Source organism: Sphaerodactylus townsendi, linkage group LG01, assembly GCF_021028975.2.
Source record: "Sphaerodactylus townsendi isolate TG3544 linkage group LG01, MPM_Stown_v2.3, whole genome shotgun sequence".
In the NCBI taxonomy this organism is placed as follows: Eukaryota; Metazoa; Chordata; class Lepidosauria; order Squamata; family Sphaerodactylidae; genus Sphaerodactylus; species Sphaerodactylus townsendi.
The window spans coordinates 124,225,013-124,243,156 of record NC_059425.1 but is presented as its reverse complement, the minus strand read 5'-3'; the positions used below and the strand labels follow the sequence as shown (position 1 = coordinate 124,243,156).

At 42.2% G+C, this 18,144-nt stretch overlaps 1 protein-coding gene across 3 annotated transcripts in view; it reads left to right on the top strand.

Moving 5' to 3' along the window:
- The window catches only part of PRDM1 (PR/SET domain 1), a 120,663-nt gene that overhangs the window by 51,816 nt on the left and 50,703 nt on the right, over positions 1-18,144 (top strand). Inside the window, exon 1 of one of the 3 annotated variants that reach the window (XM_048493619.1) lies at positions 1,483-1,610. The exons of the other annotated variants lie outside the window; for them this stretch is intronic. The gene's annotated coding sequence lies outside the window, so the exon portion shown is untranslated. Of the gene's footprint in view, positions 1-1,482; positions 1,611-18,144 lie in introns of those variants that run through there. 3 annotated transcript variants of the gene reach the window in all.

Here is an 18,144-nt window from a genome sequence, read left to right as displayed (position 1 = left end):
TAAACAGACTTCAGTTTTTTTTATATCTATGATACTTATTTTGAATGCACCAAATTAGGTACCTCATAGAGAGGCTGGTATTTGTGTTTAGCATACAGTTCACTGAAGTTTTATTTCTAACATTTAATATATTAATATGTTAAAAATGTACTATGCCAGCATTCTAAAGATGTTTGAAGGGAGAACTGGCTGCTTACTGTGAAACTGCACAGGAGTTTATAAACTTGTTAACAAGTGTGTGTGGCAAAAGAAATTGAGCTTCTATAGTGCTAATGGGCTTCTATAGTGTTAATGGGCTTCTGTAGTGTTAATGGTTACTGTTTTCTCTTGAACCTGTGCTTCTTAAGCAAACATTACTAGAGTGGGATAGAATGAGTTGTGTTGTTCCTTGCAGACAATGCAGCTGGGAGACTGTGTGTCCTCTTTTGAAAGAGAGACAAAACAGCAGCAGTGTATCAAAAAGCCTTTTACTGCCCCTTCAAACACATACAGGAGGCATCACATTACTAAGTATTGCTATTTTCAAATAAGTAAGGGTGATGTGGAGAGGCCTCCAGAGTGTGTGCCTTGAAGTTCATAGGGTAGCTGACCTGACTTACTCAGCTGTTGTTTTGCTTGTTTAACTGACCACTGCCTGAGCAGGTGCTGATGCAGTATGAAGCTTCTCAGGATAGTTTGCATGCCTCTGTTTTCACATTTCAAGGGGAAAGGGAAGGGGGTGGTCCTCAGGTACATGCTTTGTGTAGAGAATCACTGGAGATGTCAGTGAGTGAAGGACTGGTATGGTGTTGGAATGCCACACTTTCTTTATAGAAGATTTTTTAAATTACAGGTCGGGGGAGTTGAAGGTATCTGAAACATGCTTAAAAGCAGTTATGTTGTCAGCTTTGAAAATAACTAGCCATTTGATACACACTTGCTGAAGTCTTTAATATTTATATAAGCACAACTATATATACATATAAAATGAGAGAGAGTATATTCCATACAAATAAACTTTTGCAAAACATAATTACATTGAGGTTAGCTGGAATTGTAAATATCTCATTTGCAAATTCCTAGACAGTGGTAAATGATAACTGCTGTCAACTAACACAATATGTTAAATGATTTAGGATATTAATTCACTGTATGAAAGTCAATATGGTGTAGTGGTTCAGGTGTCAGACTAGGACCTGGGAAAGCTAGTTTAAAATCCCCATTCTTGCCTTGGAAGCTTGCTGAGTGACTTTGGACCAATCATACGCTCTCAGCCCTGACCCTGCCTAGTATTTGGGTTGGAGACGTCCAAGGAATACCAGAGTTGTGACACGAAGGCAGGCAATAGAAAACCATCTTCCAACATCTCTTGCCTTGAAAACCCTTTGGGTCGCCGTAAATCAACTGTGACAGCAAAAAATAAATCAATCACTGTATTCATTTAGGTCCAGTGGAGCACCTCTCAAGGAAGAAATCTCTCATCTCCCTCCACCTGTAGTACCCCTGGGTGCATCATGAAGTGGAGGTCCCCCATCTCCCAGGGATGTTTGAAGCTTGGAGCACAGTTGAGGGGTTGAGCAGAAATCATCCCATGAAAATGCTAACTGTTGATTCTCAGAAATAGTTAACAGGTAAATATAATATTTCCAACAGTTTTATTTTAAAAACTTATAAAAAATTAATAATTATTCCAGATTTTTAAATATTTAAAGTGGCTTTTAAATGAACTCTAAATCACGGTGATTTCTCCCTTTCATGTCACATAAGCATAAGATGCAGCATAAAAATGAAAGGCAATAATTTGCAGTGTAAAGAATAAGGCTGATATTCAAGAAACATAAGCATCCTTTAGCCTGTAGAATGAATGTTGCTGTTCTTTGGGGACTGGTCTTAAACTACAATCATGAAACTCTTTATTCCATGGAATAAAGTTGGACTTTTTAAGAGAAAAGAATTACAAGTCTAATGTAACAATAAACAGCCTTCTGCACTGAATTCCATTTGCAAATTTGTTCTGAGTTGCTTTACCTAGCCATATTTTATTTAAAACTGGAGTAACTTATTAAGTTTGGTTTTAAACGTTTGTGATATTTTGAATATCTAAGAACAGTTTTTTATTATTCATGAGTTTAAAGAATCTCAAACAATCTGCCATGTAAGAAATATTCTACTTTTGATTGCAAAGAACAAAGTCTTACATTTATCATGATAATCATTGGAAGGGAAAAAAGGTTTTTTCTCTACTGTTACCACAATTTTATCAATTACATGGTGGTTTCAAATATTTGCAGTGCCTTGCCTGTGTTGAAAAGTGAAATCCCTTCTCTCCTAGATGTGTGTGTTAAACCTAAAGATGGTCTCTTATTGAATGTGCCCCCGTCCCAAGTTAAACGAGGCAATTCTGCAACACACTTATGGTTGATTCCACACAGCATAATTATACCAGGTTACATTCGGTATTTAAAAATTTGGGTCTGTTTTATCCTGTTTCTGTGAAGGAGTCGAGTTAAGACTGTAAGGAAATACTCTGATTTCTTTCGCACGAGCCCAACTTTTTTTGTTTTTACAACATAAGTACAGCACACATCCATAGTGTGCTGCATTGTGATTGGCTCTTCCCCCCTCCCAGTGCTTCTGATTGACAGATCCACAGCAACAGCAGGAAAACCAAGCAGGACACCCCCCCCCACTTTTCTCTAGCTTTAGAAAGGAGCTGGTGCAGTGAGTGACATGGCAAGCACGTTGTGCTGGACAAAGTAAAAACTTTTGACCAATACTGGACAGAGCACTATGTCCCATCCACATTTAAAGGAAACCACAGCATGAGACTCTCTCTCTCTCTCTCTCTCTCTCTCTCTCTCTCACACACACACACACACACACACACACACACACACACACACACACACACACACATGATATACCAAATAACATTTGACTGGTCTTTGGGGCTGTCACAGAATGAGAACATCCTGCCAGGCAGGCACTTCCCCACCCCTCCCCTTCTGGGAATGTGAGCTGGAAGCTGCAGGACAGGGCTAGCTGTTAGCCGCTTGGCGAGAGTGAGCTGAAACACAGTGAGCATCATGTAAGGCAGGGAGCCTAGGTGGGGGGACAAGGAAAATAAATCAGTTTTGCTCCTGTGGCCTTCACACGGAAGTGATTCAATTTTTTGGGGAAAAGGTTTTGGGGAAAAGGTCAACATTTTAGTGGTTTTTGAAAAACCTGGGATGAGGGAAATGTCGCAGGACAAACCTGCTTTAGGATTGGGAGGTACACAGGGAGTTCAACAAGGTACACAGCGATGTCGGAAGTTTGTGGGGAGGCACCATTGGCAAGCTTGTGTAACCTCTAACTGTGAGTTCTGCGGGGCAGAACTTGGAAGGAGTTGCATCAACTAAATTTTAAACAAAATGGTTTACTTTTGTTTAGAACCAGGGGGCATCCATTGAAAGTGCTGGGGGGAAGAATTAGGACAAATAAAAGGAAACATTTTTTTCACACAACGTGTGACTGGTGTTTGGAATATGCTGCCACAGGAGGTGGTGATGGCCACTCACCTGGATAGCTTTAAAAAGGGCTTGGACAGATTTATGGAGGAGAAGTCGATCTATGGAGGAGAAGTCGATCTATGGAGAGATTTATGGAGGAGAAGTCGATCTATGGTTACCAATCTTGATCCTCCTTGATCTGAGATTGCAAATGCCTTAATAGACCAGGTGCTCAGGAGCAACAGCCGCAGAAGGCCATTGCTTTCACATCCTGCATGTGAGATCCCAAAGGCGCTTGGTGGGCCACTGTGAATAGCAAAGAGCTGGACTAGATGGACTCTGGTCTGATCCAGCTGGCTTGTTCTTATGTTCTTACTTTTCTTAACAAATAACACTTATTAAACATTAATATTTAACATTAACACTTCACAGTCCTGTTGAGTTGCATTTCAAGTCCTTCTATTTACAGTCTTGTAATGCCAAGTCCAATTCTTCCTGCTGGTGGTTGGCTTATGAAGACTTCAGAGGCTTGGTGAACTGGATTCAAGATAATGAAGGTCCCGAAAAGAACTCCCATCAACTACATACACAGAAAGCCCTGAATCAATACATTCTAACATTTGCAATATAGCAAAAATAAACAACTCCCTTCCCACTAGTTCCCAACAACATTGCAGTTACCTTAAACAAGGTGTTAAGAGCTTATAAAGAAATAAATCAAGGTCCCAGCCTGGTAGCCTTGCTTCCTCAAACTTCATGAGTTTTTGCAGCCTTCTGCTGCTTTGAGTCTCCACCCCTTTCTGGGTCAACTCATTCTGAACATAGGGGCTACACTTGCCCTGCGCATCATGTTCTGCATCAAGATGCCCCTGTGCGATTCTTGTCCCTTCTACACTGGGGACCCTTCCAGGCTCCTTCGCACAAGTTCTGCACTCTCAACTTGGGTATCTGCCTCTACTCCTCTCCCCGCCACCCTGATCCTGGCTCTGGGTCCAGCTGCACAGCTCCGTTGCACCCCCCATCCCCTGCCCCTGCCAGACAGTGCCTCCCTGTCTGCGGGCCACCAGCCTCCCCTCTTTCTCTTCCCTCTCATCCTGTGCTGGGCCACCAGGCACTCAGCCAGGTGAAGGTCTGGGGCCAGGAGGGAGGGAGGGAGCCTCTCTGGCCAGTGTGGGGTGGGCCAAGGGCAGTGCTGGAGCAGGGTCTGTGGGCAGCATGCACCATGGTGTTGTGGCCATTCACCAATAAGGACTTTTACCATTGGCGGCTGCAGGAGGCTAGGCAGCAGCATGGTCCCTCGCCATGCCTCCTCCTCTGCCGAAGCCGGGAAGGTCGCTACAGGCCAGGAGAGTCTGAAGGGGCCACTGTGACTGCCGGAGGGGGGAGCACCAGGCAGGGGCGCCTCTCCACCAGAGAGGTGTGGGGAGAGATTTTTCGCCCCCACATGATTAAAAGGGTGGTGCCCGTGGACATGTGACACCACATGTACTCTGGCAGGTACACCCCTGGACTTGGGGGCTAGAGGGAGGAGGAGGAGGAGGAGGAACTGGGCAAAATCATTCTTTCTCTGCAAGCAGAGTCTACCAAATGGAAGCACAAGGAAGCAATAAAGCCCTTCGGGAGTAGAGCGGTTTATCAAATCGATTTTTTAAAATTATTATTATTATTATTATTATTATTAGTAGTAGTAGTAGTAGTAGTAGTATTAGTATTATTAAATCAGATTCCCCCCTCCTCTCAGCTGCTCCCCCCCCCCAATGAATTGTTATGCATTCAGGCTGCCAGACATTCCACTATGTCATGGCAGCCATTCTAGCCCACCACTGCTCCAAGCAGCAGTGGGAGAATTTTAATTTTTTTATTTGTTCCGTTTTTATCCCATCCTTTCCCGACCATGGTCGGGTTTGAGACAACTAACCTCTGAAACTCAGATATTCATTAAATATACTTAACATAAAACCATTAACATCATACCTTAACAAATGGCATTTTAAAAAGAAAGAAATTCCAGCCATCATGTAGGTGAGTGGCATGAGACAGCAGAAACAATTGGGGATACAGATCCTCAGAGGGTCCAGCAGGGAAGGCCAACTGATGAACTGTTGCTGTTCTCATCAGTAGACCAGGAGGATATCTCTCACCTGTAGGCACTACAGAACTGAGTCAAGTCTCTCAGGGCCTGGGTCTCAACAGAGAGTTCCACCAGGTCAAGGCCAAAGGCTGAAAAGGCCCTGGCCCTGGTCAAAGACAACTGGACATATTTTAAGCCAGAGATCACCATAAGTTTTGTTCCGGTTAAGTGCAGCGGTCTTGTGGAAGTATAATGGGGGACAGTCCCACAGGTACAGTGGTCTTAGGTGTTTAGGGCTTTAAAGCTCTCCAAGGGGTCCAAATAAAAAAAAAATACTGACATACTGTGTTCTATGTGATTTTTGGAGAAATCCAGAAGTGACATAGGGTAACTCTGGGAATCTCTATTTCTGGTGATTCTTAGAGCTTTCCCATATCACTTCTAGGTTTGCCTTGTAAATGTTGCAGTGGTGGACATGTCATTAAGGGCTTCCCATGTTCCCATCCCGAAACCTCCTTTAATTGGCATGGCCTGGCCACCCAATTGTCCACATAAATCCTGTGACTCTCAGCATTCTTTTCCTGGGATCTAAAGAAAATGCTATGTGGAGGGGAAACAGGACAAGTTCATGGTCAATAGCACCTTCCTCAAAGTGTTGAATGGATACAACCCATTAATGTCAGCTTGACTTTTTGAAGAAAGTAATTGTGATTAGGAGAGCAAAGAACATGAAGTTCATTTGCTTTTATTTTAATGAAAGCTTTTTTTTTCCAGTTTCAAGTTGTGAAGAGAGTAAATAGCCTGGCCAACCAAGGACTAATTCTTGAAGGGCCCTCTTGTGTCTCAGGGAGGCTGCCAATATCTGTTTGCTGAGTGATGCAACAGTTTGCTGATTAAACAGTTCACCATAGAGTTTGTAACAAAAAAATGTGGACATTTAACCAATTGAACAATTTATTGCTGTCATTGAAGGGCTTAGTTGGTGTTTATTAACTAACCTTCCAGCTATGTTTACTAACGCATCATGGGAATAACCCTTGGGCCCTGACTTTTATTTTTTAGAAGTTCCATAGGTGGTATTGACACTTCAGTTGTCAGTAGTCAAGGTCAGACTCAGAACTTTGCTTAATCCTAGTTTTTAAAAATCAGCATAACTGCTGACTTGTTTTTCCCCCACTAACAAACTTATATATATTGTCAAAGGAATTTTTTCTTTCCTTTTTTAACAGAGGATATATATGTGATTGGAAAATGATACTTTTTAAAAAAGTAGTGCCTTGCTGTTGGAATTTTTCCTTCCTATAAGACTTGTGCTTCATTCCCCATAATCATTAAAAAGGTCTAGGAGAATGAATTATTGCTATATTGTATAACTGTGTGAGTTGCATTCCACTTAATCTACGCATTGTAACAACAAGTACTGGTGTTGATGCTAGGCCATTCCCTTCGCTGTGGAAGCTTTTTAACTAGATTAAATTGGCTGCAGCTAACTAACAATTAGCAGGGATATTAATCCTGAGTTTGACAGGTGTGAAAATTATTTGTGGTATATTATACTCCTCAGTGGAGTATAATGCCATAGAATCCACCTTCCAAAGCAGTCATGTTCTTCAGGGGAACTGATATCTGTAACCTGGAGACCAGTTGTAATTCTCCAGCCACCAGTTTGAGACTGGCAAACCTAATCTTGGATCTCAGCCACAGTCTGAGCTGGCTACAACAATAATATTTTAAAGCACTGCTTTAGATAGCATTTCACTCATTATTCAGATTTTGTGGGGGGGGGAGGGGGTCCCAACTTCCTCCTGAAATTCCTGAAGATTGGGGGAAAGTAGCATTTGAGGAGGGCAGAGAACTCATCATTCCATAGAGTCTACCTTCTGAAGCCGCCAGGGAAACTGATTTTGGTCGCCTCTGTTGTCAGTTGTAATTCCAGGAAACTTCTAGCTACCACCCAGAGGCTGGCAACCTTAATGTCCCTCCACATTTCAAAGTTTCCCTTTTTGGGTGTCTGGTGAAAAAACAGGAGAACTCACAGGAAAAACTCCCATTCTTTTTCCCATGCTTTCTATAGGATTTACTCTTAGTACCAGACAAGGAAATTTGTATTTCCTTTTATAATTACATGGGATTTTACAGTGCATGAATGAAAGACAAAGTCTACCCCAAAGACACACATCTGTTTTACATAAGATGAATGTATTCAGGAGTGTGAGAAATTGTTTAAAGATTATCCTGATACTGAGAATATAGTTTATTTACTTTATAATTATCCAGGGTTTGTTTTTTGGAACTTCTCTATAATTTTCAATGTTTGGTCAGACAAGTATGCTGAGACATCAATTTCCCTTCCCCCCGGAAGGAAGACAGGAGACAAGTTATGGGGTAAACTAAGCCAAAATTTAATGAAGCATCTGCAACAATACTGTAAACAAAGAACTCTTAAATATCATAACTTCTTATCCTAGTGCAGGCACATATGTGTGCGTGTGTGTATTCCATGAAAAACTTCCATGTGTCAGAGTTCGCTTCATCTGATGCTATAATACATTTTGTTAGTCTTTAAGGTGTCATGGGGCTGCTATTTTTATGTTGCTGCTGGGTTCTTGTACCACTTGCTGGACCTGCTAAGTGTGTATCTGTGGTGGATTCTGCATGATAGAAATATAACCGGTAGACGAAGGGAAATTTCTCAGTTTGGGAAAGAACTTCACATGGGTCCCCTCCCCAAAGTGGGATTGTCATGTTATTTCCCTCAACCCAACTTTTTAAAAAATTGACAAAACTGCGATTTTTTAAAAAAATCCCAGGTTGAATGCGCTCCCAGGGGAATAGCACAGGTGCCCAACCATTTTATTTTTCTCACTCTGCCACCCTTTCTCCCACCTTACGTCATGTCAATTTCATTTCTGCTGAGCTACTGACTGTGTGACCATCCACCATTTCGGAAACATCCCCCAAGCACATTCCCCCCCCCCCCCATGACAGTGACTGTGAGCACAATTTCATCCAAATGTGTAAGGGAACGGATTCATAGCAAATGGGGCCATGAGGAATGGCCCCATTTCCTTTTCTTTTTATTTTTTGGGTGCTCAAAGCACGTAGCTAGGAAGATGCACGTCTTTGGATGTGGATGAGTTATATTTCTTTGCTCCCTTTTTTGACAGGTTTTATTATTGACAGGCTGTTTGTTGTGAGGGGGGAAGGGCAAGGAGATTGTAAGCCCCTTTGAGTCTCCTGTAGGAGAGAAAGGAGGGATATAAATCCAAACTCTTCTTCTTCTTCTTCTGAAAACCCATGTGTAGGATGCCAGCTCCGAGTCAGGAAATAGCTGGAGATTTTCAGAATGGAACCGGAGGGAGATGGAGTTTGGTGTGGGGAGGTACTTTGATGGGGTATAAAACCATAGAGTCCCACCTTCCAAAGCAGCCATTTTCTCCAGGTGAACTGATTTATGTCTCCTGGAGATAAGTTGTAATAGTGTGAGAACTCCAGCCATCACCTGGAGATTGACAAGTCTACCCATGTGGAATCCTACCCATCAGGATCTGCCTTGATGCTAAGCAACATTGGCTTCTCCCCCCCTTTTTTTGTAGGGCTCCTGTGCTTTAACAACTGCATGTCTAGCAGAAACTCAAAAATGAACATTTCTCTCAGATGTGAGCCTCTTTACCAGCTAAATTTCGGGCTGTTATGTAACTGTTAGTCACAGATGCTTTGAAGAAATTGTGGATACAATAAAATGTAAACTCCTGGAACTGATTCAGCTACTTGCTCTATAAGTGAGTACTAAGATCAATGGAAGACAAAGAGTAGATGTCCCTGTTCTGTATTTGAGAAGTCTGAGGAAACGACAGGAAGAAAAAGCAAATGAAGATGGATAAACCTAAGAGCGAGGGGGGGGGTCCTGTCTTACGTTGGACAAGGATGGGGTACTGTCTGCTGGGTCATTTTGACTGCTGCTTTTCTTTGTGGTGTTTTTCAAAGGTCATTTCCAGAGGAGCACTTCCTGATTCTGGCTGGCAGAGACTTTTAAAAACTGTAGGTCAGTCAGAGGTCATTGTAAATTGAACACACCAGCTTTGATGAAGACAAGAGAAAGATGCCTAGGAAACAAAATGCTAAACTTTGCTTTGCCTCTGAAGAGTTGTCCCTACACAGTATATTTGCTTTCATAAAATTTACAAATTGGTGTATGCCTGTGAGTACGTGCTAAAATCTACACTTACAAAATTACAGTAATGAGATAAAATCTAAGAGCCTCTACTAGACGTGTTAGAAGGTCTGCAATGAAGGTGCTAATTGAATATCCTTAGAAATGATTCAGTTTGTGGTAGTAGGGCATTTGCCTGGATTACAGCTAAACATATTTGTAACAGTGTTAGGAATAGGTTTGCCAGGTCTCCTGGTATGCTGCTACATCACTTCTGGGAAGAACCTGTAAGTGATGTGGGGTAGCTCTAGAAATCTCTGGCAACTATGTGGTTTACTCTATGGTATTTTCTAGGGCTACATTATGTCACTTCCAGGCAGTGACGTAGGTATAGATTTTTTAGGGGGGGTTCAAGGGCAAGGCCACATCCCCACTCGCCCCTGGGGATATGGCCACACCTCTCCAAGCCCCGCCCCTGCCCTCAGTGCTTATAAAAGCAGCTCTCTGAGGCAAGGGATGGCAGACTTCCCTGCCCCGCCCCCCCACTGGCTGGGCTCCCAGCTGACAGCTGGCAGTCCCTTCTCCCTTCCCTCCAGGCAGAGGGGTAGCTAGGGAAAATGGAGCCCAGTGCAAAATCTGAGGTTTGCGCAATGCCCCCCCCCCCCACGGGCGGCTGTTGTGATGCTGGAATCCACCCCCAAACAGCATCAATTTCAGTAGTGTTTAAATTAGGGAGCCCAGATTCTCCTTTTAAATTCATCTTAAAGGTAGAATCTGCGGTTCCCAGTTAAAACAACATTGAAAGTGATGCTGCTTTGGGGTGGATTCTCCCCCACCCCCAAACAGCATCACTTTCAATGTTGTTTTAACTGGGAACCTCAGATTCTCCCTTTAAATCCATTCCGAAGGGGGTGGATTTAGAAAGAGAATCTGAGGAAATTTAGGGGATGCCTGCTGTCAGGGGTACAAATGTTAAGCTAGCAGCACCAAACTTTCAGGGTATAGGGTATATTTAGGAGACTCTCCTGATGATACTACCCAAGTTTGGTGAAGTTTGATTTGGGGGTCCAAAGTTATGGACCTTCAAAGGTGTGGCCCCCATCTTCTATTCGCTCCCATTGGAAACAATGGGGGATGGCACCCCCTTTGGAAGTCCATAACTTTGGACCCACTGAACCAACCTTCACCAGACCTGGGTGGTATCAGCAGCAAACTATCCTGATGATACCACGTAGGTTTAGTGAAGGTTGATTCAGGGAGTCCACAGATATGGACCCTCAAAAGGGTAGCCCCATCTACTATTAGCTCCCATTGGAAACAATGGGGGATGGAGGCACCCCTTTTGGGGACCCATAACTTTGGATCCCCTGAACCTGATGACAGCCTGAAATTTTGGTGCCACTAACCTAAAAACCGTGCCCCCTGCAGGCCAAAAACCAAAAAACACTTTAAAAATACAAGAAACCACAAACGGGGGGTGGAGCTTCGGAGATGCAATGGGGGGTTGAACCCGAGAACCCCCCCATTACCTACGTCCTTGCTTCCAGGTTTTTCCCCATAGGTGACATAGCAGCATAGCCAACATTGCACTCCCCATGTCCCCACTCCAGCCCTCTCACTGGTTGTTATGGAGACCTCCTGCCAGGATCAATGTTTCCCAATACTGAATAGGGCAGTGAGAGGAAAATAGGGAAAGGGTTCAAGTTCATTCTGCCTTTAAACCAGGCATGACATTATCACGTTGGCATGATGTTATAGAATTCAGCCTAGAGCAGCATCCCAAAATAGTTACATCATTTCCAGTTTCATGCTAGATCCTTCTCCCTGCCCCTCAGTTTCTCTTTCGAAAGCTGGCAAACCCAGCAGTGTGTGTTTTAGAACAAAAATATTGTAAGTTTTAGGAGCATATGAGTAGACGTGATCCATGCAGTATTTGGGATCCAAGCTCATTAGAGCTTGAAATCTTCAAACCAGTAATTTAAAATTAGTTTGGAAACAAATCTGAATGCCAAAGCAGTTGTAAGAGTAATAACGTGACATGTTTATGGCATCAAGCTCCAGTAAGCATTCTGGTAACAACATTTTGAATCAATTATTGTTTTTGAACAGTGTTCAAAGGCAGTCCCACCATGTTACAGTAGTACTGTCTGGATACTATAGGATGTGTGACCATGCCAGAAATACCTTTTTTTTTGCATAGATAAGCTGATAAGAAGCATGCCTAGGAAGTACTCCTAAGCAGGTCCGTTAGTCGTCAGACCAGTTTCATTCCGTGGTGCTCTCCAGAAAGTATTTTCAGAATTGCATTTCTGAGTTTCCTACAGGAAAGGGGGGATATAAATCCAATGCTGCTGCTGCTGCTGCTGCTGCTGCTGCTGCTGCTGCTGCTGCTGCTGCTGCTGCTTCTTCTTCTTCTTCTTCTTCTTCTCACCTTCATCAACTTTTTATCTAGGGACAAAAAACTCTAGGAAGAACCAGAAATGGCAAGCCTGCTGTTGTACTGCTATTTCTGTGTCAATCAAAACATTTCTGTTTTGTCTAGAAGAAGGTTTTGTTAACCCTCATTTAGTCCTTCACAGCTGCATGGCACTGGTTTAGCATTTCTACTATCTCCCTAAAATTAGATGGGAAGGAGAAAGGGTATCATTAGCAAACTGGTAACAGCTCACTCCAAATCTGCAGATGTTCTCTCCCATTAAACAAAATGGAGGACAAAAGAGAACCCTGAAGACCTCTACAGACCAATAGCCAAGGCACTGGTCAGTAAACCATCCCCTCCCCTCACACACACACAAACACGCACACATGCCTTCCAGGAAGCATTAGAATAATTTTCATACTTTGTCTCCAAAACCATAATAAACTTTTTTTACATATAGTACTTAATATCGCCGCCCTAAGCCCTTTTTCGGATGGGCGGGATAGAAGTCACCAAAATAAATAAATGCATAAATAAATTTTAAAAATAATTTATTTTTTATCATTACAACAGCAATAAAAATAATCTAAGAGATACAAATTGGTTATCATCCTCATGAGTGAAAGATAACAATTTATCCTCAACTGAAGGAATTAAAAAAACCTATTGTATTAAAAAGAAAAAAGTTTCACATGATGTCTTAAAATTAATCTTAGATTTTATTGGCAGAAGATAGGAAAGTAAGAGTTTCATGGAATTATTATCCATTATCTTTCTTCTTTTTAGAAAATATAATTTTAGTGTCCATGCTGATTAAAAAAAAATAACTGAACAATTTTATTTAGGTTTGATATAAAATTTAAAATGTTGAGTTCACAATAGTTTGCAAAAGTCATAATGCCCATTTTTCTAATGTTTGCATTATATTAACCATACTTATGTTGCTTTGTGGTACTGAGGAAAAGGGTAGTATGTTACTCACAGATGAGGGAATAATTTCATCAGTAAAAACAGGCTTAAAAAAAATAATTTAGCATCAGCTGGAAGCTTGTTTACGAATCATTGTCCAGAAAGAAACAATGCATATTATTGTTTTCTGCTAGAAAGCCATACCTAGGTGGTGAAAGTTAAGTATTGTTGTTCAGATAAGATCTGAAAGAGGTTTTCCTGGATGTCTTCCTTGCCCTTTTGTCAGATGTCCTCCATCAATCCAGAGCTGTGGATAGACAGAGTCCAGGCATATTGACAGCTTTTGGAGCAGTGAGTACTACTTTGTGGCTATGTTTTGGATACTAGCCATTTCACATCTCTGACTGCAGATCTATAGTAAAGAGGTGAAGATCACAAGAGACAAGTGGCTCAAATTAGGGAGTAGCATTTACTTCTATAACAGTCAGAGCATAACAGCTAGCTAGTGTGTAAAAAGACTTTTACCTTAGGGGAAAAAGTTTATTTCAATCAAGTTTTTGAACAGGAGTGCCACATGAGCATACAAGAAAAGACAGATTGTCTCTTTAAAAGAAACTGCTGGATATTTCATAATAATTGTTCATCCATCTGCGACTTCGAATAAAAAAGTCATTCATTCTTATCCATAAATTTTGTGAAATCCAGCAATTAAACAGAACTTAATTTTCTTAATTATTTTAAAATGCATTAACCAATAGTTCTTTAGGTAATTTGTCATTTAAAAAGAATGACTAGTAAAACTAGAAAAAATGTAAAATGCTACAGCCACAATCAAAGGAGAGGGCAGCTTTTGCTGATCCTGTTTCTCACAAGAGATCTCTGATCCTTAAATTATACCTGGGAGAACGATGTTTCCTTCCCCCAGGAGGAGCATTTCAAGGTATATTTCGGACTGTTGCACAAAATAGGAACTGGTGAAAATTACCTACCATCTTGTTTCTGTAGCCATCTGTGCAGTGGGGTAATGGACTTTGTACCACATTGCCAGAACATTGAACATCACCATCTATAACCAGGCCATCAGATCCTGAACCACTGGAGCACCTGGTACCCGTTCAGTCAGTCAGGCTAAAGAATGCCATGATTAATGGTATCAAAAGCCTTTTAGCAAGACTGCACAGGCACTTTATAAGTGTAGTTATATTAACTTTTTAATCTTTTGTCATAATCAAATGTATTTTACCTATTACTTGCTTTTTCGTGAGTTGACCTTTTAGTAAACAGTCATCGACTGTGTATAAGTGCACTTCTCAGTTTGTATTATTATGTGCTGGTCTTTGAGTGCAATAAAGAATTTGACTTGGCCTGTATCAAAAGCCACTGAGGAATATCAACAAGAATACAGTACTTCTGTCAGTCCTGTTACCTACAGCCCAATCTAAAGGTTGTGGCAGCTATGGACAGTGCTGCTGCTGCACCACTGTATTGCCTCCAAGGGGATTTCAGGTGGCATGGGAAGTGGAGGAAAAAGCAAGAAAACCTCCAGCTGCCCGAAAACCACACACTGGACAATAAGGACTGAAGCCACACTTTTGACTGGTGTAAGTCTATGCCTGGAGAAAGGGGCATTCCTAACCTGAAAGCCCGTGCAAGCCGCCTAAAGTTGACTTCACCTCGGGGAACACTCCCGACTTCACCCCTTGCTGCACTGGCATGCTCTCCGATGCTTTGGAATGGTGGATCCTTCCAGGGTTGGGTGCTGCAAAGCTGTGCATCTCCTGCCCACCAGCAAGTTTGCTCTCTCTGCTGGCGTGGTTCCTGAACCCGTCTCTCTGCCCATCCCCCAAGGATTGGACTGCTAGCAAAGTATCAATCAGGGCAACAACAGCTCTTTAGTTTTAAAGTCTTCCTAGAAGTCCAACTGAAATGTGTCCAGATAATTCCTCATTCATGAAAGCCTGGAAATTTGGAGTCAATGGTTGCTAGGTGTCTTGTTCCCAAAATTAGACTTTTACTAGTAGTTAGTAGCTGTTTGAATCATTTGTGCCCAGTGAGGGCATTTTCAGGAAGGCTTTCACAACTGCCATCTGCTATGTTTTCTTCTTTTCAGTCTCTTAGTAATATATAAGATTACGTTTTCTCATAACAGATACTTAAACTAGTCGTTATTGTTGACTGAAGTTTGTATAAATACAATTATTTTTATATGGATGATCTGCCCACCTGGATCCATGCCACAGGAACATTGAGACTACACTACTGTAACAAACTCTACATACATCTCTTGTCAAAATTAATCTGGAAACTCGAGTGGGCACACAATGCCACAGCTCAGTTATTATTGGGAGCTAGATGGGGCATGCATATTACTCACATTCAGCAGTCATTGCACTGACTGCCCATCATTTTCTGGGCTCAATTACTATCCTATACAGAGTCCACCGCCCTGCCCCCCATGATCTTGCATACTACAACACTGCTTCCCCCTCTGCTCCACCATGACAGCACCGCTCATCTGAGCAGAGCCTTCTCTGGGTAATACCCTTCAAATGGGCAAAATCAAAAACTTCCCATGCTCATCTATTCCCTGTTTTGGTCCCTGCCTTGTAGAATGATCTGCTTGGTGAGGTCAGGAAGGTTCTTACTTCCCTGGCTTTCCACAAGTTATGCAAAGCTGAATTATTCAAGAGGGCTTTTTACAACGGTAACGTAGCAGCTCAGAGAGAGACCTAAAGTGGTGGATTGGAGACTGTGGAACATACTGCTGTGTATAATTCATATTGTCTATTGCTAAGCTGTAAGAGTGTGTGTGTGTGCATGTGTTTGTGTGTGTGTGAGAGAGAGAGATTTGGGGTTTGTCATATTGGTAACAACCAACTCCCAGGGGAAGCCTGAAAACAGAGCAAGAGGGGGTCCTCTTCACCTGGTTCTCACACTCTGTTAAGTCCCTTTTCCCATCTGCTTGGGAATGGGTCTGACTTGTCTTCCCCAGCCAGACCAGGGCACACCTCTTAAACATTTGCCCAGGAGAGGTACAACACCAGGAGCTGCCAATTCTTTCCCCTATCGGGTCATGAGAAGTGATGGGTCCCAGGACCAATGGCTCTCCCTCCTGGGCCAGCAATTCTGCCTGTTGTTTCCCCAGACCTCTTTAAAGGGCTGCCTATACTGCCTCATAAGCTTTTAAAGGATCAGGGCTGCCTGTCCCACCAACCTCTCTATTAGGGCCTCCCAGGGTCCTAGAGCTTGACACTGCCCCCAACTCTGTTGTTTTGGCTTCCCTTTGTTCCCCCACCCTTGCCTGTTGCTGCTGTGAACCTGTCTGGCCCTCTAGTGGTTGGGTATTTGTGCCTAGCCACTAACAGGGACCTCATTTGGCTCTGCCTTGGCTCAGCAGGGCTGACATCTGTTGCTGGCTTTGCAGCCAAGAACCTGCCAGATGCCTCCCGGATGGCCTACTCCAAGTTGACTTTGTTAGGGCCACATTCTGCAACAGCTAATCAAATGGTTTATCCTGTGTCAAGGCTAACCAGCATGGCAGATCTTGGTGAAGCTATCCCTGTCAGACACGAACTCCTGACTGTTTTGTTTTACTTGTAAGCTTTTTTGTCCCTTTTAGAGGAAAAAAGGAAACATCAATTCCCTTTATCACAGTCATAGACCAGCATAAAAAGGGGATTTAAATCCTTCCAATGTCTCCAATAGCAATCCCATGACTCCAAACCATAAATAATTATTTGAACCAATCTAAACCTCTAAATCTCTCAATGATGTCATGGTCCACCATTTCAAAGGCTGCTGTTAAGTTCAGTAATAACAACCAAGGGGCACAGCCTTTGTCAGCATTTAGGTAGAAATCAGCATTAGTCCCATAGCCTGGCCTGAAGAGTGATTGAAAAAGGTCTACAACAGATGTTTCATCACCACTCCCTTCAATAGATATCTTGCCCAGAAAGACAGATAAGAGACTGGGTGATAATTGGCTACAATCTTCTTCTCCATTTCAATTTTTTTAAGTAATGGAAGAATAACCACTTCCTTTAGCAACTGAGGAAGAACATCCGGAATCAGCAATTGATTTATAATGAACTTAATATGCTTCCTGCAGTATTTCAGTAATTAGGACAGATAGTGGTAGTGTTCATAGTCCCCAAGGTCCTATTTATCGCTTTCCTTAGGCATATGTTACATTTACTTATGATGATATTTTGTTTATATATGCTACATTTTGTAGGGTTGCCAGATGTCTCTCTGTAGCAGAAGACATTCTGTTAGCAACCCCCAGTTTCCACTCAGCTGCCAAAATTATCACAAAATTACTGGTGGCATAATGGCAGGACATCACTTTTGTGACGATATGAAGTAACATCATATCATTCTAAGAATCACTCTATGGTTGTTATCATAGAGTTTCCAGCAATTTGTAAGCAGGTGTGATTTCACTTCTGGATTTTCCCTGGAAATGACATCATGCTGCAAGTGTCAGGCCCCAGGTCCCCATCCACTCAACTCCTGCTAGGTTCCAGTCAGTGCAGTATAGCAGATAGAATGGTAAACTAGTACTCTGGGCAACCCAGGTTCAAATCCCCACTTCTATGATGGAAGCTCACCTTGGGCCTATGACAGACTCTCAGCCTGGCTTACATCACAGGTTGTTGTTGTCAGGAAGGAGGCAGGGAGATGAATGTTCTAAACCTCTTTGAATCCTAGCTGAGGAGAAAAGCAGGATATAAATTAAAATATGCATAAATGCAGCCATTTGCTGGCATTCTACTTTCCAGACACTTGTTTGAGGTAGCTCATGCAATAAATCCATACAATAAAGTTATCAATGATTAACACCCAGCAAAACAGTTACTGATGTATACTTTAAAGGGCTTTTTATATCTGAAATGAGCTTTTAAAGATCATCACAGTTTGATGAGCAATATGGTCAGTTACTGAAAGTTTTTGATCTGAACAGAATTGTTGGATATCCAAAACTGTGTCTTCTTGAGCAATAATCTCTTGCAAATATCACTGCAAATTATTATAACTTCATCTATAGTGGGGAAAAATAAGTCAATAAGCCTTTGGATAAGAGGTTACAATAATGGGTGATTGAAAGAGTTCATTGCCTCTG